General features: G+C 39.9%; 1 long non-coding RNA gene across 1 annotated transcript; it reads left to right on the top strand.

The window, feature by feature from the left end:
- The first annotated feature begins 280 nt into the window (after nucleotides 1–280).
- Nucleotides 281–23,926, top strand: LOC138764334 (uncharacterized). The gene is made up of 3 exons (XR_011358121.1): nucleotides 281–509; nucleotides 7,280–7,327; nucleotides 23,885–23,926. It is a non-coding gene; the product is annotated as an uncharacterized lncRNA (long non-coding RNA).

The following is a 23,926-nucleotide window of genomic DNA, read 5'->3' as shown; positions in this document are numbered from 1 at the left end:
TCAGCATCTGTCAGACTTTGCTTCAGCGTTGTGAACGCTTTCTTCTGCTCCGATCCAAAATGAAATGGTACACCTTTCCTGGTTAGTTTCTTTAGTGGTTCTGCCACTGTAGCAAAGTTAGGGATGAACTTTGCGCAATAATTGACCAATCCCAGGAAACTCCTCACCTCCATTGCGTTCTGGGGTGCACGTGCATCTGCAATAGCCTTCACCTTGGCCTCTGCTGGGTTTAGTCCTTCCCGTGTAAGTCTGTGTCCCATGAAGTCCATTTCTGACACACCGAACTGGCACTTGTTTCCATTCACGGTAAGGCCTGCCTCCTGTAGTCTAGATAGTACACGCCTCAACCGTCTGTCATGCTCTTCCTTTGTAGGTGCATGGACTATGATGTCGTCAGAAATGTTGGCAACTCCAGGAATGCCTTGAATCACTCGATGGATTTCATACTGGTAGATCTCAGAAGCTCCATTAATGCCGAACGATAGTCTCTTGTATCGGTACAATCCACAGTGAGTCACAAATGTTGTTACGTCTCGGGATTCTGGGTCCAGCTCTAATTGATGATAGCCCCATTTTAAATCAATTTTTGAGAATGTCTTACTGGTAGTTAACTCCTGAAGTATTTCCTCCACTGTTGGTATAGGGCAGGGGTGTCAAACTCAAATTCACGGAGGGCCAAAATTAAAAACTTGGTCTAAGTCGAGGGCCGAACTAAATATTTATTGAAAATTTTCAACAACATCTGCATGCTTTCTCTTCTTTCAACATATGTAATGTTAAACTTTTTCTTATTAAAATAAATGTTTAATAATAGTTTTGGATAAACTCTTTCCAGAAGCATTAACAAATGAGAAATAAAATATTCAATAAATAATATTTCTCTATAGAGGATTTGTCAAATGTTGCTAGTGTGCTGTCGAATAGTAAAATCTGAGGGCTATTGAGAATGTGGGAGAATAACATGATTCCTGAAACAATCAAATGGGTGACTGATTGTGGGCATGAACTCTAGCAGGGTTATTTGCCATGCCCTTTTTCCATTGGTACAGATATCCTTTGATTGACAGACTTCAAGTTTTATGCCTAATGAGCTCGTATCCAGGTGCAGGACCATTTTTAACCAGGAATATATTTATCACTGAGACATGAAACTATTGGAAGATCGTTTTATCCTGAGATTAAAGTTCATAATACTTACTCAGGCCTGTGTGCGGGCGGGTGGGGTTTGCGGGCGATCGGGTTGGACAACGACAGTGCGGGGGCATCGGCTGTCGCTGCAGGGCGGCATCTCGGCGGATCACCGGCCCTGAAACCATGAGTCGCGGGTCGGCCTGCGGCAGGGAGGGGGAGTGGGCAACGGTCCTGGCGAGGTCAGGCCCGAGGCCTCCAGTTCCGGGCGCTGGGAAGCGGCCTTGGCTTCCCCTGACACCTGCCAGGTCGTGCTGCGGTGGGGGGGCGGGCGGGGGGACACGACAGTGCGGGGGCATCGGCTGTCGCTGCAGGGCAGCATCTCGGGGGATCAGCGGCCCCGTCACCGTGAGTCGCGGGTCGGCCTGCGGCAGGAAGGGGGAGTGGGCAACGGTCCTGGCGAGGTCAAGCCCGAGGTCTCCGGTTCCGGGCGCTGGGAAGCGGCCATGGCTTCCCCTGACACTGGCCAGGCCCCAAAACCAGAGTCCATGGTGAGACCCTGCAACGTAAACAGAGGAGGTGGGGGCGATTAGCGGGCTGACGCCAATGCATTCTGGGATTTGTAGTATTAGCTGTGCATGTGCTATACTGCCACGGCGGCCAGCAGGCCACCTCTAATACATTTTTGAAATGATCTTGCGGGCCAAATATAATATATCGGGCCAGAGTTTGACATGTGTGGTATAGGGTGTCGTTCTCGAATTATAGCTTAATTGGCCATCCTCATATCAACACACAGTCTTATGTCACCATTTGGTTTGGGCACAATCACTACTGGGCTGACCCATTGTGTCGAATGTTCCACAGGTTCAATAATGTCTTGCTCGATCAACTCTTTAATTTTGGCTTCGACTTTCCCACGAAATCCAAACGGAGTTCTGTGCACTAGTTGCGCCTTGGGTTTGACCGTTTCGTCCATCGCTAGCTTTAGTTGTTGACCTTTCAGCTTTCCTACTCCTTGGAAGACTGCGGGGAATTCTTGCTTCATATCCTCGTATGACTGAACTGAATTGACACGAGCTCCAATATGAAGTATTGCCAGGTCTTGCGCTGTGCGTCTACTAAGCAATGGTTCTCCCCTCTCGTCTATGACAACAAACTCTGCTTCGGTGTACTTGTCACCAGCTTCAACAGTTGCAGTAAAACATCCAATGGTCTGCAATGGCTTGGTTGCTGTGTATGGATACAGTTTCTTGGAGCACTTCTTTGAGGTACAGATGATCTTTTTCCTTTTCAATTTCTCCCATAAATGTCGATCAATTACATTACTGTCACTGCCTGAGTCTACAATGACCTGAACTGTCACACCACCAATGATCACTGGGACCTTCTCATGATGTACATCATTCAATGTAAATTGATAATATCTCTGTCCATCCTGGTTATCATCATCATCATCGTCACTTTCTGGGTCACCGTCTATATGGCGAATAGTGTCTTTCTTTCCAGGATACTTTCCTTTCCCCCAAGCTTTGTCTTTGGAAGCTGTGCTCTTCCCCTTCTGGTCTGCATTGGACTTACTTTTGCACTTCTTTGCAAAGTGGTCCTTACCTCCGCACTTTCTGCAAACTTTGCCTTTTGCTGGGCAGCATGGGTCTTTTCCGAAATGACCTCTGTTTCCACATCGATAACACTCCACGTCATGTGTCGACGTATATCTTGGCTGGATATGGCGATGCGAGAGCCTCTTAACTTGCTGGCTTGAGTTATCCTTCAGGGTCATGGTATGAAATTGCCCCTCAACAGCCTCTAATGCAGCAGCAATGGCTAAAGCATCGGTGAGCTTCAACTCACTCCCTTTTTCCAGCAGACGTCTCCTGAGTTTGTCTGATCTGCAGTGCTGCACGACTTGATCCAATAATTGGTTGTCCAAATCAGCTGCCATGTAATTGCATCCAACAGCCAGCTGGCGCAATCTCGTCACGTACTGAGCAATTGTTTGTCCATCTTCTTGTTTCGTTCTCCGAAACAAATGGCGTTGAAATGTAGCATTCGGTGTCACTACATAGTGTGCATTCAATGCATCGACCGCTTTCTGGTATTCATCCTTCCTTCCTGTATTCAAAAGTGTCTTAAAAGTTTCCCGAACTGCGGGTCCTGCGGTGAAAAGAAGTAACGCCCTCCTCTGCGCGTTTTGTTCCACCGTACCGCTATCAAGAAATAGGCCACGACTGTCGGCGTAGACTTAATTCTTCCAGCCATGCCTTCCACTTCACACTTACAGTGCTTGCATCACCCGTTGGGTCAAAATGAGGAACACCTCGAAGTGTTAGAAAGTCAGCTTCTGCGCCTGCCATGAGGAAACTTTTTTCAGCCCAAAGCCACCGAATCAAAGATCAAAATTCTTATCACATTGAAGTTCCAAAATGTTGTTGTTTTAATCCTCGTCGCCAATGTCACATTTGTGGCCCGAAATGTGAAGTTAATAACACTAATAACGCAGGTTTTACCAGTTAAACATCTCCGTGTCTTTATTCTCCAGTTTTCATTGTTCCTCCATTTCGCGCTCTTCTCTCTCATACCATGTGACTTCCGGTCAGGTGAATACATCTCATGCATATTCATTTTCATGACAGGCCCTTCATTAGGTAGAAGCAAAATCAGGCAGACACCCGAATAAAAAGATGGGGGTGAGGAGCACAGGCCCACAAGTGAGAGGTCACTGGTGGGAGGATAGAAGAGAAAAAGATTGAGGGGACGGTGAAGAGGGCACAGGGCTAAGCTGTCTGATGATTGGATGAACTGGGGAGGTGGGAAGGGAAGGAGGGGTGGACACGAAAACATTGACTTTTCCAATTTCTCTTCATGCCGCTCCCCCAAGTCTATAGCTGCTTTCAGGTGGCCAGAATACCCCAACGTAAAGCTGCCTAAAATACCCAAATGCGGCTGTTTGGAGGCCACCTGAAAACAGAGAACCCTGGCCCAAGGTGCACTTACCCAACCCTCCTTGGGTAGCTGCTTCTGAGCGCTCCCCCTAGGCACCTGAAAGCAGACGGGCTATTGCCACAGTCAACGGGAGCCAGCGTTTGCTCCGCGGCACCTCTCCCCGCTGCAGACCTTTCAGGTGCCAGAACAGCACCTTCAGCGCTGCCACCTGAATGTCGCTTCGCACACATCCGCAGCCAGCTCTGGAGCCGCATCCTCCCAGCTATTCCACCTGAAAGCAGCTTATCTTTCCCCATCCCTCTGTCGCCTTTCCTCCAGCTCTCCACCCCATTGCTTTCCCTCTCAGAGAGATACCCTCTTCCCTATCAGTTCTCAGCTTCTACCCTCCCACCTGCATCCACCTATGACTTGTTGGCCTATGCTGCTTCCCTTTCTCCACCCCCACCCAGCCCCCACCATATTATTCAGGTTTCTGTCTGTTTTTTTGGTTCAACCTGACCAAAGGCTAAGGCCCGAAACATTGATTACTCATGAGGATAATTCCATGAATGAAAGGTTTATCATATGTTTGACAGCTCTTGGCATGCCCTTGTTGGAATTTAGAATAAGTGGGGGGGTGTGGGAATGGATCTCAATGAAACATTTTGATTGTTGAAAGGCGTGGATAGAGTCGATGAAGAAAGGTTGTTTCCTACGGTGGGAGAGTCTGGGCACAACTTCAAGATTGAAAGGTATCCGCTTAGAGCAGAGATGAGGAGAAATTTCTTCTGCCAGAAGGTGGTGAATTGTGGAATTTGTTGCCACAGGTGGTTGTGAAGGCCGGGCCATTGGGTGTATTTAAATTTAGGCATACAGCATGGTAACAGGCACTTTTAGTCCATGAGTTTTGAACATTTTAAGGCAGAGATTGGTAGGTTCTTGATTAGCCTGGGCATCAAAGTTGAGGAGAAGGCCGGGTATTGGGGCTGTGGGAAAATAGATCAGCTCATGAAAGAATGGCGGAGCAGACTCGATGGCCTATGTCTTATGGACCTGCTGACTTTCTCCTGCCTTTGTTATACTCCTCCCAGCATCTCCAGACTTTCTTGTTTTTTCTCAAGTTTACATCAATATGTGGAGCATCTCTTAATAGTTGCTGTCTTTGTTCCAGTGGTCCAGAATCTAACACTAAATGTGAGAGGTTTAAGGAGAAAGGGGAGAAAATAAAAGATCCAAGGAGTGAGTTTTCACAAGAATTTGGTAATTATTTGGAGCTGGCTGTCAGGTAAAATCCTGTGGGCAGAAACATTGATGTTTAAATGGCAGGCACTCAGATTAGAATGAATGCTTGATGCAAAGGAAATGGGATCTGTGTAGGACCCTGGCTTCAGGGTCAGTACAGGAGTTGGGTGGAGTGGGACTCCACCACTGAGGAAATGATATTGGTGTGTGCTTTGTTGACGTACTTGCCGAGCTTCGGAGTGCCACCAGGGTCCCAGATTGATAGAATGGTGATAGCATTCCCACGTGTACTAGTGCCACAAACACTGCACAGTCTTTCCTTGAACATTCCCCCAACTCATCTCTGAATGCATCAAATAGACTTCCACAGGTTACTCGAGCAGCAAATTCCAGATGACTCACAAGTTATTTAAATTTATACACACCGTACGGTAACAGGCCCTTACAACCCATGAGTCTGTGCCACCCAATTAACCTGCAAACTCCCATACATTTTTGGAGGGTGGGAGGAAACCTGCATGGGTCTTGGGGAGAACTCCTTGCGGACAGTGCCGGATTTGATCCTGGGCACTGGCACTGTAATAGCATGCTGAGGGTGAATGATTATTCCCGCCCGGCTCATTTTCATACATCTATCCATCATCCTCTGTACCATGGTTCTTGACCCTGATGCCGATGCTTCCTATCACATCAGTCCATAGGCCATATGATGGTAAACACATTGGTAACTGCTCTACCCCAGGGAGAACAGCTCCTGCTTTCCCAGTTTACTTACACAGCAAGTCAGCACCTCTGGATTCAGGCTTGGGAAGGTCTTCTCCATCCCCATCACTCTCTGAACACATTACTGTGGTGTAAAAATGTGGAGTTTGCACCAGTATATTTCTAAACGTCTCCCCACTAATCCTAATATGTTTACTCTTCCTCACTGTTCCCTCCCAGCTGCGCATGGGTGCGCGCGCACATGTTTTGCAACCAGTGTCCAAAGGAAATTAATGTGTGCACAAAAGGTCAGTTACCTAAAATAATGTAGTCATTAATAATTATATGTATTGAAAATAATCTCTTAGGTCACTTTCTTTCAACTGGTTAGTCAGTTTTTCAAATACCACATTTGCATTTCACTCATTGATGTTTTATTTAATGGAACAACAAACTGAACAAAGTAGTTCAAAGTATAGAATAAAATCTTAACTAAATATGTTACTTTGTAGAATGAAATCATACTTGTATTATATTAGAACATGGCAATAGAGTTTTATTATCCATGAGAGATAGACTGCACCAAAATTATCTTTAAACAATTACAAGTTTACATTTACACAAGCATTCAGTGCACACATACTTTCAGCACAGGAAAAAATTTGCACAACATAAGTTTTTTTGTGCACACTGACTACTAAAAATTTGGGGGACCATTGCTCTTCCCCCACTGGTCCCAGTGTGTTTACTCTACCTCACTAATCCCAGTGTATTACTCTCCCCCGCTGGTCCCAGTGTGTTACTCTCCCCCGCTGGTCCCAGTGTGTTACTCTCCCCCGCTGGTCCCAGTGTGTTACTCTCCCCCGCTGGTCCCAGTGTGTTACTCTCCCCCGCTGGTCCCAGTGTGTTACTTTCCCCCGCTGGTCCCAGTGTGTTACTCTCCCCCGCTGGTCCCAGTGTGTTACTCTCCCCCACGCCAGTCCCACTGTGTTTGCTCTCCCTCTACCGGTCCAGTGTATTTACCCCCCCCACCACTGGTCCTAGTGTGTTTACTCTTCCCCCCCCCCCCCCACTGGTCCCACTGTGTTACTCTCCCCCACTGGTCCCAGTGTGTTTACTCTTCCCCACTGGTCCCAGTGTGTTTACTCTTCCCCACTAGTTCCATGGTGTTACTCTCCTCCACTGGTCTCAGTGTGTTACTCTCCGCCCCCCCCTGTAATGTTTACCCCCCCCCCCCCCAAATGGTCCCAGTCCATTTACTCTCTTCTCCCCTTGTTTCCAGCTCAGCTTGCTGTGCTCACTGACTACTGTCTCTGGAATCTGGATATAGGTGAGTAAACATAGAACACTACAGCACAGTACAGGCCCCTCAGCTCTCGTGCTAACCTATATGTACCAAAAAAAACAAACGAAATCCTCCATTTTTTTTTCATCCATGTGTCTATCTAAGCGTCTTCTAAGTGGCTCTAATGTTTCAGTCTCCACCACAATCTCTGGCAAGGCTTTCCAGGCACCCACAGGATTCTGTGTTTTTAAAAAAACATATCCCTGATATCTCCCATAATCTTTCCTCCCTTCACATTGTACAGAAGTTCTTTATTGTTTACTACTCCTGCCCATGGGAAAAGGCACTGGCTGTTGACCTTATCTGTGTCTTTCATAATCTTGTAGACCTCTATTATGTCTCCTCTCATCCTTCTTCACTCCAAAGAGAAAAGCCCCAGCTCTGCTCACCTTTAATTTTTAAAATTTAGACATATAGCACTGAAGCAGGCCATCTCGGCCCATGAGTCTGTGCTGCCCAATTTATACCCCATTAACCCTCGCAACCCAATACATTTTGAGCGGTGGGAGGAAGCCAGAGCCCCCAAGGAAAACCCACGCAAACATGGGGAGAACGTACAAACTCCTTACAGACAGCGCGGGATTCGAACTCTGGTCCTGATCGCTGGTGCAGTAAAGGCGTTGCACTAACCACTACACCAACCATGCCTTATAAGACATCCTTTCCAAACTAGGCAATATCCTGGTAAATCTCTGAACCCTCTCCATAGCATCCACATCCTTTCTATAATGGGGTGGCCAGAACTGAACACGATGCTCTATAAGTGTGGTCTCAGCAGAAATCTGTAGAATTGCAACATGACCTCTCAGCTCTTGATCTCATCCCTGCTATTAATGAAGCCCAGCATTCCATAAGCTTTCTTAACTATCCTTTCAACCTGTGTGGCAACTTTGAGAGATATACGGTTTTGGACCTCAAGGACCAAAACTGTTAAATATCCGACTGTTAACCAGGTACTCTGCCTTCAAGTCTGACCTTCCATATGATTCACCGGATTGAGCTCTGTCAGCCGCTTTTCTGCCAAACTCTACATCCTGTCTATATCCTGTTTTAACCTAAAACAACTTCCAACACTATCCATAACACTTCTAACCTTTGTATCATCTGCAAACACTAACCCACCCCTCTACTTCTTCATCCAGCTCTTTGTTAAAAATCACAAAGAGCAGGTGTCCCAGAATTTGATCCCTGAGGAACTCTACTAGACACTGACCACCAGACAGCATTCTTTCCTGTCACTACTACTGTCTGCTTTCTCCAGGCAGGCCAATTCTGAATCCCCACAGCTAAGATTCCATGGATCCCATGCCTTAAGACTTTCTGAACAAGCTGCCCATGGAGGAACCTTGTAAAATGCCTTACTAAAATTTTATTTTAAACTTTATTTATTCATTCAAAAAACAAATAATATATGACATATACAGCAATTAAACATGAACATTTTTATATATATATATATAGAAAAAAAGAAAAGAACCCCCCCTTCAGCCAACTCTCTTAAAAACCAGAAAAAAGAAAGAATATTAAAAAAAATTAAATGTACATATTAAAATCTAATCAATATAAATTGAAATGTAAATATTCCAAGTATAACAGCCACTTGTTAATAAAAAATTATAATGATCATGCAAAACATATGTAATATTTTCCATTATTAAACAATATTTCATCTCATTATGCCATCTATTAATATCAATCATATTTGTATCTTTCCACGTCCCAGCAATACATTTTTTCGCTACAGATAAAGCTAAATATGCAAAAGCAAGCTGAAACTTATCTAATTCCAAGCCTTTTAGAGGTTGCAAACTACCCAATAAAAATACTGTTGGATCTAAAACTATTTTAATCACGATTGAATTTACTTCCAAAAAGATTGTATATGTACACATAGCCAAACAGCATGAAAAAAGTTCCAACCGTATCTATCACCACATCTAAAACACAAATCTGATTCATTAAAACCATATTTTTTTAATTTTTCAGGTGTCAAATATAATTGATGTAAAAAATTGTAATTAATCATTGCATAACGTGCATTTATCAATCTAGTTACACTATCATAACAAATATCTAACCAATCATCTTCAGAAAAAGTAAAACCAATATCTGCTTCCCATTTACTTTTAGATCTATCCCAACCCTTTTTATCCATACCATCCTGTAATATTTGATACATAAATGAAATATAACCCTTCTCTGGTACCTTCAAAAGAGAAGTCTCAAATTTAGTCATTTTAGTTCAAATCATATCTCTACCAAACATACATTTTACCAAAGATTGAATTTGATAATAAAGAAATAGAGTTCTTATCAATACCAAAATATTCCCTCATCTGATTAAAAGATAAAAGCTTACCCTCTTTAAAACAATCTCCCAAATTTTTCACACCTTTAAATCTCTAATGCAATAAAATTTGATTATGTATTGAAAAAGAAATAAGTTGATTATTATACAACGGAGTCAAAGCCAATAATTTACCCCTAGAACCTATCATTTTATTTTTCTTTATCCATAACTTCATGAAATATTTTAGTATAGGCACATTATATTGTTGTAACAAATTCATATTCCACCTAAACACAAATTGATGTATTTCAAATTCAGAAATACTTGCCATCTCAATTTTAGCACAACTAGGAGTCTGTACCAAATCCATCAATGAACTAATAAATTTAAGTTGGGCTGCCTCATAATAATTTTGAAAATGTGGTAAACGTAATCCCCCTAACTCATATTTCCAAGTTAATTTATTCAAAGCTACTCTCGAAAATTTACCCCTCCATAAAAACTCCCTAACCATTTTATTAAATCTCAAAAAAAAAATTTATCAAGTAAATATGGCATAGATTGAAATAAATATTGTATATGTGGATAGATATTCATCTTAATTGTATTTATCCTTCCCATTAAATTAATAGGTAAATCTTTCCATTTAATCAAATCAGTTTTAATTTTTTTCATTAACGGAGCATAATTTAATTTATATAAAGATTGATAATTAACATTCAAAATTATACCCAGATATTTAATTCAATCAGTCCATTTCAAATTAATAATATTCTTATAAACTGAATAATGTCCTTCACTTACCAGTAATATTTCACTTTTTTCCCCAATTAACTTTATATCCAGAAAGACATCCATATTGTATTAAAAATTCCTTCAAATTCAAAAGTGACTGAGCTGGATTTGTTAAATACACCAATACGTCATCAGCAAATAAATTAATTTTATACTCCTCGTCTAAAACTTTCATACCTTGTATCTGTGTATTTTGTCTTATCAACTGTGCTAAAGGTTCAATCACTAACGCAAACAAAGCTGGTGATAAAGGACAACCTTGACGAGTTGATCGAGTTAACTTAAAAGATTCTGAAATCAAACCATTCGTCAATACTCTAGCTACCAGTTTACTATATAGAGCACTTATCCAACCAATAAAAGAAGGACCAAACTTAAATTTCTCCAAAACTTTAAACAAAAAATTCCATTCAACTCTTATCAAATGCTTTTTCTGCATCTAGGAATATCACCATTGGGTGATCTGAAGATTGTCGAAATCTATTAATCAAAGTAATCATGCGCAAAATGTAATCTGAAGCATATCTATTCTTTATAAAACCTGTTTGATCAATATGAATCAACTTGGGTAAAATTTAGCCAATCTATTCGCTAATATTTTAGCTATTATTTTATAATCTACATTTAACAACAAAATTGGTCTATATGAAGATACTTTCAAAGGATTATCTTTTTTAGGAATTACTGTAATTAAAGCACTAGAACAAGACTCAGGTAATTTATAATGTTCTCCAACTTGAAGTAATACATCCCCAAACACTGTAGATAAATCATCATAAAATTTTTTTATAAAATTCAACCGAAAATCCATCATCGCCAGGCGATTTACCGTTCGGCATTTCCAGCATAGCCATTTTAATTTCTGAATCAGTAATTGGTTCTTCCTACTCCTGTATATCTGCATCCTCTAATATCGGTGAATTCAACTGTGATAAAAAAAAGATCAATTGATCCAGTTTCCTGTTTTCCTTCAGATGTATATAACTTTTTATAAAATGAATAAAATTCATCATTAATCTCATGAGGTTTATAAGTAATAAGGGAATTCCGTCTAACAGCATTAATAGTCCTCGAAATCTGTTCTTTCTTTAATTGCCATGCCAATACCTTATGTGCTTTCTCCTCCCCATTCGTAATACTGTTGTTTAGTCCTATTGATCACACATTCAAATTGATAAGATTGCAAAGAGATACATTTCAATTTCAGCCGAGATAATTCTATTTTCTGATCTTCTGTAGCATCTTTCTGAAATTCCTTTTCTAACTCATCGATCTGTTTCTCTAATTCAAGACTCTGATTTAATCGATTCTTTTTTATTTTAGAAGTATAACTAATTATTTGTCCTCTCAAATAGGCTTTCATAGCATCCCATAATACAAACTTACTTTGAACAGAATTAGAATTTTCTTTAAAAAAAAAATTAATTTGATTTTTCAAAATATCAATAAATTCCATATTTTTTAACAACATTGTATTAAACCTCCAACGATAAGCCATTTGAATTTTCTCGGAAGTTTCATATGTAAAATATAACAAAGAATTATCTGAAATCACCCTACTTTTATATTCTGCTTGTTTTATTTTTCCCTTGTAAGTGTGCCGATACTAAAAAGAAGTCAATCCTTGAAAACGATTCATGTCTGGATGAATAAAAGCAGAAATCTTTCTCTGTCGGATTAAGACGTCTCCAAATATCTACTAAGTTAAGATGTTTCATCACCGCTTGGACCTGAATTGCCATCTTGGATTTTTTAACTTTGTTCAGAGATTTATCTAATAAAGGTTCCAAAACACAATTAAAATCACCACCATCTAAAATACTAGCATTAGCCTGACCCAAACATAAAAATGCATCCGAAATAAATACTTTATCATCTGCATTTGGAGCATAAATATTAAGTAAAGTCCAAAATTCACTTAAAATCTTACAATTCAATTTAAGAATACATCCTGCCTTTTCCTCCATTGATTGTAATTCAAAAGATAAATTTTTATGTATCAAAATTGCTACACCTTTAGCTCTAGAATTAAATGAAGAAGAATATATATGCCCAACCCAGTCCCTTTTTAATTTCACGCTTTCCTTCACATTCAAATGTGTTTCTTGTAAAAAGGCAATATCAATTTTCATTTTCTTAATATATGCCAAGACTCGCTTACGTTTAATCGTACTATTTAATCCTCGAACATTAAAAGTAGCAAACCTCAATTTTGACATATTTACTATTATTACTAAATACCAATAATATCTTTATATAAAAACTCAAATCAATGTATGTTGTCTATATGGACTTCAGTAAGGCCTTCGATAAGGTACCACATGGAAGGTTAGTTAGGAAGGTGCAGTCTTTAGGTATAAATTTTGAGATAGTCAAATGGATTGAACATTGGCTGAAAGGGAGAGGCCAGAGAGTGGTAGTGGATAATTGTCTGTCAGGTTGGAGGCCGGTGACCAGTGGTGTGCCTCAAGGATCTGTATTGGGCCCATTGTTGTTCGTTATATACATTAATGATCTAGATGATGGGGTGGTGAATTGGATTAGTAAATATGCAGACGATACTAAGATAGGTGGAATAGTGGATAATGAAGAAGGTTTTCAAGGATTGCAGAGGGATTTGGGCTGCTTAGAAAAGTGGGCTGAAAAATGGCAGATGGAATTTAATGCTGATAAGAGTGAGGTGCTTCATTTTGGTAAGAAGAATCAGAATAGGACATATGTGGTAAATGGGAGAGTATTGAGGAATACAGAAGAGCAGAAAGATTTAGGAGTAACGGTACATCGTTCCCTGAAGGTAGAAACTCACATGAATAGGGTGGTGAAGAAGGCTTTTAGTATGCTGGCCTTTATCAATCATTGCATGGAATATAGGAGTTGGGAGGTGATGTTGAGATTGTATAAGACGTTGGTGCGGCCTAATTTGGAGTTCTCTGTGCAGTTCTGGTCGCCTAATTATAGGAAGGATATACACAGAGTGGAGAGAGTGCAGAGAAGGTTTACCAGAATGTTGCCTGGGTTTAAGCATCTGGAGTATGGGGAGAGATTGGACAGATTGGGTCTTTATTCTTTGGAGTGTAGAAGGTTGAGAGGGGATTTGATAGAAGTATTTAAGATTATGAAAGGGATAGACAAAATGGATGTGGATAGACTATTTCCGTTAAGAGGAGGAAAGTTTAAAACAAGAGGACATGAGTTAAGAATTAAGGGGCAGAGGTTTAGAGGTAACATGAGGGGGAACTTCTTTACTCAGAGAGTGGTAGCTGTGTGGAATGATCTTCCGGGAGAAATAGTGGCGGCGGAGTCAATTGTATTATTTAAGAAAAGGTTGGACAGGTATATGGATGAGAAGAAGATGGAGGGTTATGGGCATTGTGCAGGGAGGTGGGACTAGAAAGGGGTGTTTGGTTCGGTGCGGACTAGAAGGGCCTAATGGCCTGTTTCCGTGCTGTAATTGTTATGTTAATATTATGTTAATATAGGCCCTCCAATAATAAAAATCACAAATTTAAAACTAAAAAAAAATAAAGAAAAAAAAGAAAATCCCCCCCCCCCCAAAAAAAACTGCCAAAAGGTAGTAATCCCCTAAACAAAAATTGGGTGTGGGTCACCCACCAGTGGCTGATGACTAGTAAAGAACTTGAAGCAAATCTCTCCCTCCCCAGCCAAACAATCAATAACATCAAATTATCATAATAACAAAAGGAAAAAATAGAATAAGAAAATTCTTCTTTTCATCCAGAAGATTCCAATCTCGAAGATCCCATTTCAGAAGGAGGTAGACTCTTTCCATTCCCATTTTTCCCATTTCTGCCATTTCTTCTGTTTCCAGAGCAACCAGATTTTTCTTTAGGAGATAATGGTGGACTACGTCTTTGTCCTCTTATATCTGGCAATGAATCAGCAAAAATCATTGCCTCACGATCAGTTTCAAAAAACCAAAATTGATAGTCTCCATAAAACACCTTCAACACTGCAGGGTAACGAAAAGTAGACTTATAACCTTTACGCCACAAAACTTCTTTAACTGGATTGAAACGACGTCGACGTTGAATGACCTCTTGACTCATATCAGGATAAAAAAAGACTCTGCTATTCTGAATCAATAATGGGGTTTGTCGTTGTCTCGCATTTTGTACTGCAAGTCGAAGTATTGCTTCTCTATCCAAATAACTCAAACATCGAATTATTACCAGTCTCGGTGGTTGACCAGCTGAGGGTGTTCTTCTTAAAGCTCTATGGGCTCTTTCCAGTGCCAATCCCCCAGAGAAAAATTATTGCCCTAATACTTGCGGGATCCAGTCTTTAAAGAAACGAAGAGGATCTTGTCCTTTTATACCTTCTGGCAAACCAACAATTTTCACATTATTCCTTCTGCTTTGATTTTCCAAATAATTTATTTGTCTTTCTAGCTCCTTCTCATGTTCTCCTAATTCTATGACTGATTTTTCCACCTTCAATACTTTTTCTGTGTTAGAAGTCACTTGTTGTTTACAGTCCAAAAAAGCAGTCTGAAATTTTAAAAATTCTTCATAAGATGCATCCACACGTGTCTTAACCATATTTAATTCTGAACTTATACCAGCATTCATTTGAACTATTTCATTCATTTGAGATGCCAACAAAGGTTTTATAACAGCTTGAACAATTGCATTCATTTGCATACACTGTGATTCAGTAAAGCTCAGTTCTGCTCTCTCTGACATAGTGGCAGAACAAGGTAACTGCAGCTCCTGCTGCAACTCAACAGAAGGCATTTTAAAAGTTTTACTGGGGGTCTGGACTCCCAGCGACGGCACCCTGACTTCCTCAGGGGGTTGCCGCTGGTCTCCCCCCCCCCCATCTCGTTATTTTTTCATCAATTCACAAAGAAAAACGATTTCTTCAGATTGAAATGCTACCTGATGCATTTCCAACAATGGAGTCGTCTTCCTGCGTGCTCCCTCCATTGAAATCAAAAGGTTTTCCAAATTGGGGTCCACTTCTTGGGAACACGCACCTTCTTCCGGAGAACGGGTAATTCCAGCGCCATCCTTCATTTGGTGAGCAATAGATTTTTTCAGCCCCCATAGGTGATCTTTGGGGTTTAGACAATGAAGAGATTGAGCCTGGGGCTGTATCAAGTTGTCTGGGCCCCAAATCTTCAGCACTTCGAAAATGTAACTTCTTATGAACTTGAGGTTTAGTCTTTTTACCATTAGTTGCCATAGTAATTCCTTAATACTTTAAACTAAAATTTAAAAAGTTTAAACTTGAAAACAAAGGGTTAAAAAGCGGGTATTTAAAAGTCTGGCCAGAGAGGTCGAGATTGCACGTCTAGACTCTACGCCATCTTGCCACGCCCCCCCATGCCTTACTAAAATCTATATACACTACATCCATTTCTTTTGTTGCCTCCTCAAAATACTCGATTAGGCTTACCCTCACAAAGCCATGCTGACTCGCTGAGGAGACTGTACTTCTCCAAGTGCTCATAAATTCTGTCCTTAAGAATCCTCTTCAATCGTTTGCACACCATTGACATAAGACTCACTGGTGTATAATTCCCAGGATTCCTATTACCATTCTCCAATCCCCTGTTACCTCTCATGTGGCCAAGGAGAATGCAAAAATCATTGCCAATGTTCCAGCAATACCTTTCCTCCCTTCCCACAGCAACCTAAGGTATATCTTTACCAACCCCTGGGATGTTTTTAAGAAGATCCAGTACTTCCTCTTTCTTGATCTCAGCATGGTCCAGCACATAAACTGGTTCTATTCTGACCTCACCTTGACCAAGATCCTTCTCTCTGGTAAATACTGTAGCAAAGTATTAATTTAGGACCTCACCAACCTCTTCCACTTCAGGGCACATGTTGCCTCCTTTATCCTGAACCTGCCCCACCTTCACTCTCTTCATCCTTCTGTTCTTCACAAAGAATGCCTTGGGGGTTTTTCCTTGATCCTATATGCTAAGCTCTTCTCATGCCCCTTCTAGCTCTCGGAAGTCCTGGCTGTCATATAATTCTCATGCCTTCCTTTTTTTTGCTTCCTAAATCTAATGTATGCTTCCTACATCCTCTTAACCTGCTGCCTCGCTGGTTTTGATAACTATGATTCCCTTTTCCTATCATCTTTTCCCTGTCTCAGTGGGACAAACCTATCCAGAACCCTGCGCAAATGGTTCTTCCACATTACTTTTGTGCTTTCTCCAGAAACCACCTGTTCCCAATTTACTCTCCCTAGTTCCTGCCTCATCCTATCATAATTAGCTTTCCCAATTAAGTATTTTTCCATTTTGGCTGTTTTTATCCTGTCCAAACTATAGCTATGCTAAAGCTCAGGGAGTTGTGATCAATATCACTGAAATGTTCCTCACCGAGAGGTTTGTCACCTGACCAAGTTCATTATTCAGTACTAGATCCAGTATTGCCTCTCCTCTACTTGGCTGGACACATACTGTGTCAAGAATCCTTCTTGGACACACTTGACAAATTCTGCCCCTGTCAAGATTTAAGAAGTTGAAGTCTCCCGTAATGACAACCCTGTTATTTCTGCACTATTCCAAAATCTGCCTGCTTATCTGCTCCTTGGTGTCTTTTTTTTAATTTAAAAAAATTTTTTCACACTATGAACCATATTAATCAAAATACACACAAACATTTCCCTCTTGAATATACACAGTGACATTTTCTCCCCCTTTTTCCCCCCTCCCTTCCCTCCCTCCCACCCCCCTCCAAACCCATTAAATGTTCAACATATACAAAACATAAACCCATTAAACAATTTCATCACACCATGAAAATAAACAAGAAAATTGTGTCATCTACTTTTACACATTGGATCAAGTCATTTTGTCTTCTTCTCATTCTATCATTTTAGGGGGTGGAGGTCTGTGGTAGGCCCTCTCTGTTGTTTTCCATGTACGATTCCCAAATTGGTTCAAATAATGTGACTTTATTTTTTAAATTGTATGTTATTTTTCCAATGGAATACATTTATTCATTTCTATGTACCATTGCTGTATTCCCAGGCTCTCTTCTGATTTCCAAGTTGACATTATACATTTTTTTGCTACTGCTAAGGCTATCATAATAAATCTTTTTTGTGCTTCATCCAGTTTAAGGCCTAATTCTTTACTTTTTATATTACTTAGAAGAAAGATCTCTGGATTTTTTGGTATGTTACTTTTTGTGATTTCATTTAATATCTGATTTAGATCTTCCCAAAATTTTTTCACTTTCTCACATGCCCAAATTGCATGTACTGTTGTTCCCATTTCCTCCTTACAGCAAAAACATCTATCTGATAATGTTGGATCCCATTTATTTAACTTTTGGGGCGTGATATATAGCCTGTATAACCAATTATATTGTATCATGCTTAACCTCGTATTTATTATATTTTTCGTAGTTCCGTAGCATAGCTTTTCCTATATTTAATTTTTTATCTTTATGTTTAGATCTTGCTCCCACTTTTGTTTGGATTTATAGCTTATTTCATCATTTTCTTTCTCTTACAGCTTGATGTACATGTTTATTATAAATCTTTGAATTATCATTGTGTCTGTAATCACATATTTAAAGCTGCTTCCTTCTGGTAATCTTAGTCTTCTTCCCAATTTGTCCTTTAAGTAGGTTCATTTGTTCAAATGATAATAAATTATTTCCATAAAAACAATTTTCTATTCTTTTAATTCCTTTTCTCTCCCATTCTCTAAATGAAAGGTTATCTATTGTGAAAAGGATTAGTTGATTTTGCGTCAATAATAATTTTGGTAGTTGGCAATTTTTTTTTTCCTTTCGACGTGAATCTTCTTCCAAATGTTGAGCAGATGGTGCAGTACTGGTGAACTTCTATATTGCACCAGTTTTTCATCCCACTTATAAAGTATATGTTCTAGATCCAGTATGGTCTCTCCTCTACTTGGGTGGACACATACTGTGTCAAGAATCCTTCTTGGACACACTTGACAAACTCTGGTACCTTTGCCCCTATTTTATCTAGCTCTAACCTGGTCCAATCTGGTTTTTCCCTTGTTTGATAGAGATCTGATAGATATCTTAATTGTGCTGCTCTATAATAATTTTTAAAGTTTGATAGCTGCAAACCACCTTCTTTGTCTCTCTTTGGCTTGGCTTCGCGGACGAAGATTTATGGAGGGGGTAAAAAGTCCACGTCAGCTGCAGGCTCGTTTGTGGCTGACAAGTCCGATGTGGGACAGGCAGACACGATTGCAGTGGTTGCAGGGGAAAATTGGTTGGTTGGGGTTGGGTGTTGGGTTTTTCCTCCTTTGCCTTTTGTCAGTGAGGTGGGCTCTGCGGTCTTCTTCAAAGGAGGTTGCTGCCCGCCAAACTGTGAGGCGCCAAGATGCACGGTTTGAGGCGTTATCAGCCCATTGGCGGTGGTCAATGTGGCAGGCACCAAGAGATTTCTTTAGGCAGTCCTTGTACCTTTTCTTTGGTGCACCTCTGTCACGGTGGCCAGTGGAGAGCTCGCCATATAACACGATCTTGGGAAGGCGATGGTCCTCCATTCTGGAGACGTGACCCATCCAGCGCAGCTGGACCTTCTTTGTACCATTCTGTTAATTTATCTAGCGCTATCCTCGGTTTCCCCCCTTTCCATAAGAATTTCCTTATTATTCTCTTTAGTTCATTGAAGAATTTCTCTGTTAAGGGAATTAGTAACAATTGAAATAGGTATTGTATCCTTGGGAAGATATTCATTTTAATGCAATTTACCCTTCCTATCAGTGTTAGTGGTAAATCTTTCCAATGTTCTAAGTCATCTTGTAATTTCCTCATTAATGGCTGATAATTTAATTTGTGTAGATGGCCTAGATTATTAACTAGTCTAATACCTAGGTATCGGATTGCTTGTGTTTGCCATTTAAATGGTGATTCTTTTTTAAAGTTTGTGTAATCTGCATTATTCATTGGCATCGCTTCACTTTTATTTGCGTTGAGCTTGTACCCCGATACTTCTCCATATTCCTTGAATTTCTTATGTAATTCTTTTATTGATAATTCTGGTTCTGTTAAGTATACTATGATGTCATCTGCAAATGGACTGATTTTATATTCCTTCTCTTTTATTTTTATCCCTTTTATTTTATTTTCTGTTCTTATCAGTTCTGCCAATGGTTCTATTGCTAAAGCAAACAGTGAGGGAGATGGTGGACATCCCTGCCTAGTTGACCTGCTTAATTAAAATTGTTTTGATATATATTCATTTACTGTCACCTTCGCCATTGGTCCCTTTTATAATGCTTTAATCCAATTAATATATTTCTCTGGTAGGTTGAACCTCTATAATACTTTGAATAAATAATTCCATTCTACCCTGTCAAAGGCTTTCTCTGCGTCTAAAGCAACAGCCACTGTTGGCGTCTTATTTCCTTGTAACTTACATACATTGTCTGTTGCTCGCCTTTTCTTAATAAATCCAGTTTGATCTTGTTTTACTATTTTTGGTACACAGTCGGCCAATCTGTTTGCTAATAGTTTTGCTATTATCTTATAATCTGAGTTAAGTAGAGTTAAATAGAGTTAAGCATCTATACGATGCTGGTGTTAGTGGATCTTTCCCCGTCTTTGGTATTACTGTAATTATTGCTGTTTTACATGAATCTGGCAAGTTTTGTGTTTCTTCTATCAGGTTCATTACTTCCAGGAGAGGAGGAATTAGTAACTCTTTAAATGTTTTATAGAATTCTATTGGGAGTCCGTCCTCTCCAGGCGTTTTATTGTTCGGTAGCTTTTTTAGTATATCCTGTATTTCCTCTATTTCAAATGGTTTTATCAATTTGTTTTGCTCCTCTTCTTGCAATTTTGGTAGTTCAATTTTAGCTAGAAACTCATCTATTTTGTCTTTTTTCCCTTCGTTCTCAATTCAGTATAATTGCTCGTAGAATTCCTTGAAGTTTTTATTGATCTCTGTTGGGTTATATGTAATTTGTTTGTCCTTTTTTCTTGATACCAATACTGTTCTTTTAGTTTGTTCTGTTTTAAGTTGCCAAGCTAGTATTTTGTGCATTTTTTTTCCTAGCTCATAATACTTCTGCTTTATTTTAATTATGTTCTTCTTCACCTTATACATTTGTAGTGTTTCGTATTTTATTTTTTGTCTGTCAATTCTCTTTTTGTTGTATCTTCCCGTGTTGCTAGTTCTTTTTCTGTACTTACTATTTCCCTTTTCAGCTGTTCTATTTCCCGATTGTAGTTCTTGTAGTTTCATAACTTACTATCTGCCCTCTGATGAAGGCTTTCATTGCATCCCATAATATAAATTTGTCTTTCACTGATTCCGTATTTATTTCAAAGTACATTTTAATTTGGCGCTCAATAAATTCTCTAAATTCCTGTCTTTTAAGTAGCATGGAGTTTAATCTCCATCTATATGTTCTTGGTGGGATGTCCTCCAGTTCTATTGCTAATTACAGGGGTGAGTGATCAGATAATAATCTAGCTTTATATTCCATTTTCCTAACTCTCCCTTGGATATGGGCTGACAACAGGAACAGGTCAATCCTTGAGTATGTTTTATGTCTACTCAAATAATATGAGTATTCCTTCTCCTTTGGGTGTTGTCTCCTCCATATATCCAAAAGTTGCATTTCCTGCATTGATTTAACCATAAGTTTGGCTACTTTGTTCTTTTTGCTAGTCTTTTGTCCAGTTTTATCCATCTTTGAATCCAAATTAAGGTTAAAGTCCCCTCCTATCAATATATTCCCCTGTGTATCTACAATCTTCAAAAAAATATCTTGGATAAACTTTTGATCCTCTTCATAAGGTGTATATATATTGACCAAATTCCAGAGTTCTGAAGATATCTTGCATAAATTTTTGATCTTCTTCATTAGGTGAATATACATTGAGTAAATTCCAAAATTCTGAATATATCTGACATTTAATCATTACATATCTCCTTGCTGGATCTATTATTTCCTCCTATATTTGGATTGGTACATTTTTATTGATTAATATAGCTACACCTCTGGCTTTTGAATTATATGATGCTGCCATTACGTGCCCTACCCAGTCTCTCCTTAATTGATTATGTTCCACTTCAGTTAGATGCATTTCCTGCACGAATGCTATATCTAATTGTTCTTTTTAATAGCCTCTTCCTTTTGATTTGGTTATGTATTCCGTTAATATTTATAGTCTTATAGTTCAACATGGCCATCTCATACTCTGTTTACATTTCATTTCCGCTTCCTCACCACCACTTTTCCCCTTTTCCTCATTTTCATTTCTCTGTTTTCCTTTTTTGAACACACTGTATGACAACACTTCTAAAACATAAAATACTTCAACCACTCCCACATTTAAAATTCCCTTAACCCCAGGTGTCCCCCCCCCCTCTCTGAGTCGCCCCTTGTCCCTTGCTGGGCAACCATAACTCCCCTCTCCATTCGGACTGTGAACCCGATCGCAAGTGTCAACTGATTTCGTAGTGACTGTTCTTCTCTTCCACCCAACCAGAAAAGACTTTTAACTTCACATTAAAACAAAGCTACCCCTCTTTTCTTCTCTTTTTCTTTTTTTTTTAAACCCCTCTTTTTTTCTCCCCCTTCTCCCTTACTTCCCTTTTCTTCCCTCCTTTAGTTCTTACTTATACATTATTTTTACATCTTTATATGTAGTTTGTCGTCATTCTTCATTCTTGTTACATCTCTTCAGGTGTTCTGCAAATTCTCGTGCTTTCTCCGGATCCGAAAACAGTCTGTTTTGCTCCCCCAGGATAACTATTTTAAACACGCTGGATATCTTAAACATAAATTTATAGCCTTTTTCCAGAGGATCGATTTTGCTGCGTTAAACTCCTTCCTCTTCTTGAGGAGCTCAAAACTTATGTCTGGGTAGAAAAATTTTTTTGACCTTTTCTTCTCTAATTTTATTAATTGCCTTCTCCAATATATTTTCTCTTGTTGTGTATCTCAGAAATTTTACTAAAATGGATCTTGGTTTTTTGCTGTGACTGTGGTTTCGGGGCTAATGTTCTGTGTTTCTTTCTATTTCCATTCTTTCCTGCATTTCTGGCATTCCCAGGACTTTTGGGATCCATTCTTTTATAAATTCTTTCATATCTTTGCCTTCTTCATCTTCCTTAAGGCCCACTATCTTTATATTGTTTTCCATTATATCCATCTTCTGAGCTAACAACTCCTCTGTTTAACTTTTTTGTCACTTTCTTCCAATTTTATTTTTAAGTCATTCACTCCCATTTCTACCGCTATTACTCATTCTTCCACATTTTCTAATCCTATCCCTACATCTGTTATGACCGGCTCTATTCTACTCACTTTTTCTTCTGTACTTTTCATTTTTCTTTTCATTTCACTAAATTCTAATGTCAACCATTCTTTTAGTGCTTTCATTTGTTCTTGAAAATTTTTTTAATCAATGTACTGTCCATTCATTTTATCTTCTATTCCTCTGTGGAGAGCTTGGTGTTCTACTTTTTCTTCTTCTGTGTCTGCTCTTGGGTTTGTGTCTTCTATTTCTCTTCCTTGTATCTGTGTCTCTTCTGACTTTCTTGTTGAGCTGCTTGTCTCAGTTTGTTGGGTATTTTTTTTCATGGTTTTTTGATGTTGGTCCTCTTCTTCTGGGCTGGTTATCTGTTGGGCCTCCTGCTTCTGTTTTTCTTTCTCATCCCTCCCTTTCCCATTGCTTACCTTTTCTTCCAGCTGGGAGCCCTGCTGTCGGGCCTCTCTCAGCTGTTCGTGCTGTTTCACTCCACAACTGGACCCCCCTCCCATTGTCATGCGGATGCGCAGTTGCGCACCTCTGTTTGGCTCAGTGAGCCATTTTTGCAGTCCCGTGGTCGGTAGGTCGCCACCCTGCGGGGTCTTCACTAACCTCGGAGAGCGGGCTCCTCTTTCCACGGTGAGTCCCTGCTTTTTCGTGCAGGTAAGGCCTTCTCCTTTCTCTTCTGGTGTCTTTCCTTTTTTTCCCGTTTTTGGTTTTTCTTTCTTAGGTGCCATTTTCTCCACACCTTTATCTTATTTGTTGTATTCTGTGTATCTGGGGGTTTGCTTTTTCTTCACATTTTTTCTTCTTTTCTGGAGAGGGCTGGTATTCTCCTACCGGCCACTACTCCATCATGTGACTCCCATCTGCTCCTTGGTGTCTTGAGGGCTATTTGGGAGCCTATAGACTACTCCCAGGACAGTGATTGCTCCCTTTCTATTTCTGACTTCCACCCACACTCCCTCCACAGCGTAGTTGTGATACTATCCCTGAGAAATGCTACCCCCCCTCTATTTTACCTCCCATCCTATCCCTTCTGAAACACCTAAACCTCGGTACTGGCATCACCCAATCCTGTCCTTGCGTCAGCCAAGTCTCTGTAATGACCACAGCATCATAATTCCATGTCCTGATCCATGCTCTGAGTTCATTTCCTTTATTTCTAATACTTAATGCATTGAAATAGACACATTTCACCAGCTTTGTAATTCTCATGTTCAGCAGGAAGAAGTTTGCAGTGGCGAAGTGCCTACCAATTCCTGA

This window comes from Narcine bancroftii, chromosome 5 (genome assembly GCF_036971445.1).
Source record: "Narcine bancroftii isolate sNarBan1 chromosome 5, sNarBan1.hap1, whole genome shotgun sequence".
Taxonomy (NCBI): domain Eukaryota; kingdom Metazoa; phylum Chordata; class Chondrichthyes; order Torpediniformes; family Narcinidae; genus Narcine; species Narcine bancroftii.
This window is presented reverse-complemented; position numbering and strand designations above follow the sequence as displayed.